The 9,546-nt window shown below is 45.2% G+C and overlaps 1 long non-coding RNA gene across 1 annotated transcript; it reads right to left on the bottom strand.

Moving 5' to 3' along the window:
• Window positions 1-5,809: 5,809 nt before the first annotated feature.
• On the bottom strand, window positions 5,810-7,095 carry LOC144761519 (uncharacterized). The gene is made up of 3 exons (XR_013595757.1): window positions 7,009-7,095; window positions 6,825-6,915; window positions 5,810-6,094 (listed from the first exon to the last, which is right to left on the bottom strand). It is a non-coding gene; the product is annotated as an uncharacterized LOC144761519 (long non-coding RNA).
• Between the last annotated feature and the right edge of the window lie 2,451 nt (window positions 7,096-9,546).

Below are 9,546 nucleotides of genomic sequence, written 5' to 3'. Positions count from 1 at the left end.
ATTTACCAAGAGGTTCCCCCATGGATCCAGAGGTCTTGAAAGTCCAATGTTTTCAGGGTTTCTGGAGCAACACTCTCTGTCAACTCTAAAGCTCTTAGGACCTCAGGCACAGCAGTTAGGGGCCAGTAGTCACTTTGGCAGAAGCACCAGCCAGTTGCTATTGGTCACTGGGTCATTTCAAGGAAAAGTAATTTACAACTTTTTATGATTTAATTGCCACATAAAAGGTCAGTCAACTAAGCCTCGGAGTCCACCTCTTTGTCCTAGGTACAAGTGGGAGCCGGTCAAGCCCTTGAACCCCCTTCACAGACCTTTAACAGCAGATGCAGTCTTCCCTATGTCCTTCCACAGTTTAAGAAAGGATTGCGAAAATGGTGTTTTAGAATGCCACATTAATGATTGTCACTAGCCAGTAGTTGTCGGGGTTCCTGGGGATTCCCTAACTCATGTGAATAAATTTCCCGGGGCAGCCCTACCCCTTTTTTCAGCTATTCCGGTTTGCCCTGCCGCAACAATCCTACAGTACAGCTTACCCCTAAAATTCAAGAGAGACAGATTCCCCCTCGCTCAATCAGAGCCTGTATGTCCACCCAGAACTGTGGCCAAGGAAATGAGAAATCCCCTTCAATGGGGTCAATCAAAATGAGTTTTGGGGGGTAGTTCATTTTGCATTAACTTTGGTGCCAGCCAGGCTCTACTGACAAAGGATGCCTTTTCTAACCCTCGGGCGAGTTTGCGGAGTTGCGCTACGCGAAACTCAGTGAAGTGGAAAATAAACTCTGCCACATTACTTGAGTTTGACGATTGTGAACGAAGAAAAATCTCACCAGGAGGTGAATTTAATACACTTGCGTTCACCAACTTGACATTGGTGAACGCGAGCGAGGGAAAGAACTCGGCTCCGCTGCGGGAAGCGGAGTTTTTGGGAATTCCGCGTAACGCAGAGTGTGGGAAACTCCGCAAACTCCATGAGAAGAGCGGAGTTCACCGCCCAGGTTTAGAAGAGACGATTGGGGATGTGGTTGGTGCAAATGGAATCAGGTTATTCACCGAGATACAAGATAGATATGGGGTAGACAGGAAAGATTTTTTCAAAAATCTACAGATATGTAGCTTCCTGGGGAAGAAAACAGGGCATCCAAAAGGGATAAACTAGAACATTATTATGTATGGGCTGAGGGACAAAAAAGGTGTACCACCAGCAGTGAGCTGATTGTCATGCGGCCAGATGATCTAGAGAGGCAGGCGAACAAATTGGACCAAAGGCTCGGGTTTTAAAGTATCCAGCTTCCTCGATTCCTTAGGTAATGGACACACTATAGTCTGTTCATCAAAGTTACAGGCCCAGCATTTTAAAATGATTTTAGATTTGTATTATACGGCAGATAACATAACAAAGTGGGACAGATCAGTGGGTATTAGCTGCCCTCGCTAACAAGTCCTCAGGCCAGATGTGGTTCACATGTTTTCGACCTGTCTGCAGCTCTATACTTTAAAGAAAGATATAGATCCGTTCTTAGAGCTAACTCTGTAGGTGAATGTGGTTTTAACTCCAGAACTAATGCTACTGGGGGTAAGTAGCTCAGGATCAGATGGTGCTCAACCATATTTTATGTTTCTGGCAATGGCAGTGGATAAAATCTGTATTGCTACAGCTTGGTTGGATCCAGTGGCCCCATCTTTTTCCCAGAGGCTGGACTAGCTCCTCTCTACTTTGGAGAAGGGAAATTATGAAAGAAAAGGCTGAAAGGTTCAAACACTGAGGAAAACTATCTGGGCCCCAGTCTATTGGTGGAAGGCGGAGATCGGGGGATCCTGATGTAATAACAAATTGATATATTGTAGAAAAGAGCAATGTTGTTTTTAATAGAATGTACAGGTTTTTACCCCACTGTTTTTTATCTCTATGAAATCTCTCTCTATAATTGTCTGTATATGAATTTACTTGTGTGCCACGGCCCACAAATAGTTCTAAAAATATATATATTTTTATAATCCTCTTTAATAGTAAAGTCACATTTTTTGTTACAATTTTTGAAAGTGCAGCTTTAAGGAAGTTGGCAGGTTCCTGACATACCTTTTTAGTGCCTGAATCCTGTTACTGGGTCTCATGACTGGGTGTAGTTGGCAGTTGAACTTTGTTTACTCCTCGCAGATAATCACACAATAGAATGTGGTTGAGTGGAGAGCAGAGATGGGCACATCCCCACTTGTAACTGAATAGGCTATGCTCTGCCATCACAGAAAGGACTTGTCACCCTGCATTGTTCATGCAGCTAGCTCAGAGCCAGGGCAGCAGCAGTAGGAAACTTCAAGCACTCCAAAAGGAATTCACAAGAGTTTTCTGCTACTTCAAAGAAAACTCCAGTTATAAAAATAGGACCGTCAGACCAACTCTTCAGTTCACTTTCTGGACCTGCAGACGGAATCTCGGAGGGTTGAGTGATGTTGTGGTCTGAAGTCTACTTCGGATTACTGCTTTGCTGCACCTGGATGGACTGCTCTGTTGCCTGAATCGAACCTTGAACCCTCAGAGGCCAGCCCTGCTGCTAGGCACATTTCTACTGCTGAACCTAGGACTACCAGTATGACTTCAGGAGCATGTTGGCAGGCCTCCTGATCAGAGCCTCTGGGACAGACGAGGCTTCAACCATCTTGACCCTACAACTGGACCCAGCCTCAGTGAGTCCTAACCCCCCAAATGATTACCCTCCAGTCCTAGGGGCCGATTACGATGGCAGGTGGTCTGCCACCGCTGGGCCAATGTGGCCTTCTGCCGGCCTGGCGGGTGTAGTTTTGCCAACCACGGCCGCGAATCTCCGACCGCCACATTACGATGGGCAGACATAGCCCAATTTCCGTCCGCCGTGGAAAATCCAGTTCCGCCAGTAGTATAGAACTGCGAGGAGGGCGGACGTAGCCAATAGCGAGAGACCGCCAGGCGGAATGACGTGAGACCGCCGTACCAATTACAATGCCTCAAATAGGTCATCGGACCGCAACAGAGAAACCACCCATCGAAACACGGCGGAAGCAACACAGCGGAGCAAAACGGGAATCCCAAAGTGCTCCACGCAGTCACTACTGCTATGGATCCTGCCCTTCAGGCCCTACCGCTGCCTTTCCTGATCCGCCATCAACGAAGACGCCGACGCCGACGCCGACGCCTCCGTGCACAACGCCGCAGGTACGTCAATGACACACATCCGCAGACAACATCAACACACAACACCTGACCGACCTGCAAATGTCTTCCTGTCCACTCTAGACATCCTGGTAAGCACAGGGCCATATTCACAAGTGCCATTGCAAGGCTCCGCTAGTCGTGAACACTGCTATGCACCGGTACCATCCATCAAGAAAATAAGCACCGCCATTGTCACTGCTGTGGTGAGGACACGGGAAAACATCCACACAACCCAGTAGGCATGGCCAGAGCCACACATGGGCAGTGTCAGTGAGGGTGAAAGGATTTAGTGGGACCTGGGCCAAAGTAAATAGCGTGCCCCCATTGGTAGCAGCAGTCATTTCCAGATACAAACACAGGAACTACCATCACAGCCCTGCACCACAGACAAATGTGTGCCCATCTGACAATCAGGGAAAGTGATGTCTGGCAACCAGGTCAGAGGTGTAACGTGGCAAACCAACACCTGTATTGACTTGCCACACTGGTGCCCCTGGTGTCAGTCCCCCTCCCTGATAGTGGCAAGGTGAGTGTCAGGGCCCAAAGCCCACCAGCATACAGGTACTAAGCATGGGCGTAAAATCCATTTTCGATCTTGCTGCGTGATCGCGCGAGAGTTTTTCGAACGCGGCTTGCCATCTTGCACGGCGAGAGTTTGTCATAAAGGCCCGCGACGGCACGCAGCTGACTTCCAGGCGGGAGGTTTGAACAGCTCGCGTTCCCGAAATTGCAAAAATTGCAATTCTGCACAAGAAATCCACCGCAGGAAGCATAAACCTTGTGAAAATGATGATTTTGTTCAGAATAACTCCTCAGATTGACTGCACTTTTTGGTGCAGGAGTCCATTTTTTGGGGTGGGGTGGGAGGAAGGAAGTGCCCCAGAGTCTCCAACTTCCTGTTCCTGTCCAGCAGTCTCCTCCCAGTGCTTTGTCCATGTCCTGGTCACATTTCATTTGGCTGTGGAGCTGGAAGGATTACTTTTTGTGGCTGCTGCTGGATATTTGTATTTGAGGACTTTTTGGACTTTGGAGTTTGGATCACTTTTGGACTTGAGATTTTACAAGTAAGTTGGTGTTGTTTGTTTGGGGCATTGCAGTTGAGGCAACTCCAGTTCTAAAACTTTTTCCACAACAAAATATATATTGTGGTGGGTAGCTAGCCACAGTATCCAGTAGGCCCAGGGTTAGTCATGGGTGCATGATACAACTGTTTCTGTGATTTTTTTTAACTTAATTCTCATTTATGTCATGGAATTTTAGCTCACTGTTATAAATGTTGGGGTGCCTGTAAAGCCTCACTAGCCAGTAGGCCCAGGGGTAGTGAGTGGTGCAAGGACCAAGTCTTTCTGTGGGGTGGTGTCTTGAATGTAAACATCATTGAGGGCATGGATGGCATTGGATTGTGGTGATTTTTATGTGTTTTTCGATTTTTTGGGGTGTTGTTGGGGCATGGCCATGTGGGTGGGGGCCATTTTGAGGGCTGGTACAGGCAGGGCCTGGCCATGTGGTGGGGGTCAAGGGGCCATTTTGAAGGTAGGCAGTGTGCTCAGGCCTGCACCCATTTTGCCTTGCTTTTATCCATTATGCCCAGGGTTACTAAGTGGTGCATGGACCAAGTCTTTCTGTGGGGTGTCTTGAATGTAAACATCATTGAGGGCATGGATGGCATTGGAGTGTGGTGAATTTTATGTGTCTTTCGATTTTTTGGGGTGTTGTTGGGGCATGGCCATGTGGGTGGGGGCCATTTTGAGGGCTGGTACAGGCAGGGCCAGGCCATGTGGTGGGGGTCAAGGGACCATTTTGAAGGCAGGCATTGTGCTCAGGCCTGCACTCATTTTGCCTTGCTTTCAGCCATTATGCCCATGGTTACTCAGTGGTGCATGGACCAAGTCTTTCTGTGGGGTGTCTTGAATTTAAACATCATTGAGGGCATGGATGGCATGGGATTGTGGTGTTTTTTTAGTGTTTTTCGACTTTTTGGGGTGTATAACTGATGTTCCTCTGGCTTCCATTGCTTTTAGGTGCACAAGAGAACCACCAGTGCCAGGAAGAAGTCCTGCAGCGGTGTGTGCAGCACAATGTCACGTGACGTCACGTGTGGCCACAGACAAGACAACTCTGCAACTCGTGCAACTGCGGCCTGCTGTTCTGACATCTCAAGAAGATGGCCCCAAAGAAAGTTGGCCATGGCGCCTCAGCGAAAAAAGTTTCCAGTGCCACTGCCAGTAAGAAGGAGCAGAAGAAGCAAGTGGCACCACCTACCAAGGAGACTGGTGTGCCCACCGACACCATTTTGGGGAAAAAAAGAAATAAGCCTGCAGCAGCAGCGGTGTCCGTCGGGGACCAAGCTGGAAGCAGCACCTCCGCTTCGTTGGGCTCAGTGCCACCAGGCAAACTTAGGTCCAAGACCATGAGTGCTGCTGCGGCAGCCACTTTGGTTGTTCAATCACCATCGACCAGTGATGTTGGCTCATCACAAGAAAGTTGTTTGGAAAAACTGAACTGCACACACCGGGTTACGTGTACTTTTACTCTAAAGTGAGCAAGACGTTGTATTGTATTGTATTAAATCTCTAGAGAAGCCTTATTTGATATTATTCTTTTTTTATTTGTATTCAGAGATTCTATTTTTTCTTATTTTCTTTTTTTCTTTTCTCAGTACAAAAAGAGGTGCATTGATATATTTGAATTCATTTTCGTATTTCAATCACACATTTACATCATAGATATATGGTTTTTTAAAAAAACACAGTTTCAAACATGATATGACAACTGATATGACTATTTACAATAATTAACCAATCATGATTTCCATATATAAATACAGCATATATTCCTTTCCAACGCGTTTCGGCTAGTCGCCTTCCTCAGGAAATCTGTATTTTCAATTATTGCAAGACCTTCATGCTACAATAATGAAAAATAATAGTTTAGTACTTCATCTGCAGACTTTCTGTCTGTTAACAACGTCTGACAACTACTTTTCCTATTCCTATTATTTAATCGCATTTTATCTATAGGTTATTTTCATTTCCCACTATACAGAGGCCTTTGCCTACTGAGCTAAATTGCACTTCATACATTTGTGTGTTATTGATCCATAAGACTATACAGTTATATACAATTTATACAATTTTCTCATCCATGTTATATACATATCTACAATATTTACACCAATTTCATAACCTGACATGCTTATAATGCTTGCAGATGGGAGCTCGAATTAGGTAAGGAGTATAAGTATTACTCCATGGGAAAGTGGTAGGGAGGGTTTACATATGTTGCTAGTCATAGGAGAGACATCTACATTGAGAGGTGCTAAGTGTTGTATTGTTATTCTAATTCATAGGATTGTTGGCAGGGACATATCTTAAGGATATGGATCCTGTCGTTGTTGTAACTGCAGAATTTCTGTTCACGATCTTATTCCAAAAAGTATTTATAGGTATATAGGCTCTACCTGGATTGCATGAATTAATTCTCAGGTAGTCATAACTTTCATTCGGCCCATAAATCCATTTTTATAAAACAACTTCCGATAAGAGCGCTTTCTAAAGTGAGAGCAATTGTCATTAATATGTCCTAACTCTATTTACGTCACGGCTGGATACAGAAAAAATTGACCATAGCTTACTACCTGAAAAAAGGATTTAGATACTCTGTCTTTTCTGTTATGGATTTTGGTCCCCTTTGATATTACTGGATGAATCCGATGGTTCTCAGAAAGACTAGAGGGAGAAATACACTTATCAATTATGGTGGCTCTTTATCCTATACTTAGGCACTGTTAGTAATGTCAGGGAAACAATGCAGCTATATACCTTTCTGATCGCTGGTTCTTATGGTCCAATTTTCTACACACAAATGAGGTGCCTATGTTGACAACTTCTAACCAAACCAGGAATACTGTGGTGTAAAACAAAAGATAAGGCGATATTTAGCTAATATATGAGGAAATGCTAGCATTTTCTACTTATGTATTGGGGTTATCGACTTATTTGTTAGTGCCATTCCGTACCTTAAAAAATTGGAATACAAAGCCCCATTGGGAGTCCTTGTTTCTGTATAGATGGTCAGACGTGTCAATTACAGTTGACCTCCTGGTATCTTCCTCTTTTAAAATGGTCCAATTTACTGTGAGGTATAGAGATATGGTTGCAATCACGTTAATATTGATTGAAGGCATTTTGTGGCTTTTGTGCAAAGCTCCAAGGTAACTATACTAAGAGTCTCATTTAATCTTACCTTTTTATGGTAACATAAACTATGTCCTGATAAATTCTTCAATTCACGCTGTGAAGCCTTCATAGAAGTCGCTTACACCATCTAAATGATATCTGGTTGCTTTAGCCGATCCGCTCAGGCAACTGCTTAATATTATCCTCTTTCGTTCTTTCGAAATTACTGCAAGGCATAAACGGGTATTTTCACTAACATTACTCTTGGTATGGCGATTTCTTTTAAGTAGCGCTTTACGGTTACTTCGTCTAGGATTTTCTCCGGTCTTACCTTACTAGCTGCCTCGAACCATCAGGAAGTTGAGTCGGACGTCATGCGGTGTAGCTCCGTGAGAGCCACTTACACCGTCCTGTTATTTATGGCTGATTTTGGCGCCATTACCGGTAATTGTTCGGGAGACTCACCCACGCCCACGAGATTAGTGTGCGCAAGCACGTATTCATGTGACGAGAATTGTGTTTACTATACGCGCCTCCATCTTTAAAGTACCGCATAATGCCTTTAAGCAGTGCCCGTGCGTTTGTTTTGTAAGAGTTTTACCTACTAAACGCGTATCTCATGATTATTTTATATGAGATTTTAATACAAAATGCGATGCTAAATTCAATCATTTTATCTTCCCTATAATGCAATTAAAGTTGAACTCTTTATGTATAACGTAAAAAATATGTATTCATCATGGGGCTTAATTTACTAAATTTATTCTAACCCCGGAGTTGTAGCATTGCCTAGTTATACCTTTATAATTACACATTTCCCGCTGTATAGATGGCTTGTGAGTTATTTCTATACGGACGCCATCTTTGAGTGTGTTGTTCTACTGGCTTAAATAAATGGCCCTTGATCCTAGCTTGCAATGGAAATATTAATCACAAGAAAGTACCATCCAATCAACGCCAGGTGTAACTCAGCTGACGAGTGTTCAACAACCACAGCCGCAACGACAACCACACGTGCAACTAGTACAAGCGCAAGTACATGGGCAAGAAGAGGCGCAAGGAGAGGCGCAAGTAGAGCCGCAAGGGGAGGCGCAAGTAGAGCCGCAAGGAGAGGTGCAAATAGAGCCGCAAGGAGAGGCGCAAGTAGAGCCGCAAGGAGAGGCGGAAGTAGAGCCGCAAGGAGAGGCGCATGGACAGGTGCATGGAGAGGTGCAACTAGAGGTTTATGGAGCGGCACACCTGCCTACAACGCTTGTTCCTCCAGAAGTAGGGGCACATCAGGAAATTGATATTCAAGAGGAGATATCATCCGAGGAAGCCACTCCTCCTGATGATGATTATCCATTGTCTTCCAGATCCTCAGCAAGAAAAATGTCAAGGAGGTCTACTACTACTACTACAAGTTCTTCTTCAAGCCCCCTTCCTTCTGATGACCTTGATCATGATTGGAACCCAGCCATGCAGTCTGAGAGTGAGTCACGCCATGAGCCGACGAAGGTAGCTAAGCCTAAATGTAAGGCTCCCGTAAAGCTTCCACTTATGGGTGATGACGATGAACAAGAAGTGGTGTCTTCTGCTGCTGATGAACAGTCTGACAATGACCCAGTCATCACAGTCATCACTCCAGCCCCAGCAGGCATGCAGCAGACAGACATTTTCACCCTAGCCTGAATGGCTGCTGAGCGCGATATGGGCGGCATGGCACTGGTACCACCACGTTAACTACAACACCAACACGACCTACAGCTCCCATCTTTTTTAGTCAGAGGAGCCGGCATGGACCTCCATCCAGCTCGACCTCAAGTAGTGGTGCTGTAAGTGAACAACAGAAACGAATTCAGCCACGCCCATCCTCCACTTCATCTTGCATTGAAAGTCAAAGTAGCACCTCCACCTTCAGCAGATATCACCAGTCCCCAGTTTGGGACTTCTTTACTGTTAGCCAAAGGGTGGAAAACATGGTTGTTTGTTCGATTTGTAAAGTATTAGTTAGTCGGGGTAAGCTTGGTACCAACTATGGTACCGGAGGCCAGAGAGGTCATCTAAAAAAACACCACACTATCCAGTGGGATGCGCACCTAAGGAAAATCCAGGAAGACCAAAGTAGAACTGATCCAAATGTATCCATTCACATTGCATCTGATGCTGATGAGGGGCTGATTCATGTGCAGGGGGGAAGTG

Source organism: Lissotriton helveticus, chromosome 6 (assembly GCF_964261635.1).
Source record: "Lissotriton helveticus chromosome 6, aLisHel1.1, whole genome shotgun sequence".
NCBI classification, from domain to species: domain Eukaryota; kingdom Metazoa; phylum Chordata; class Amphibia; order Caudata; family Salamandridae; genus Lissotriton; species Lissotriton helveticus.
Note: the sequence above shows the minus strand (reverse complement) of the source record. Positions and strands in the feature narration are given on the sequence as shown.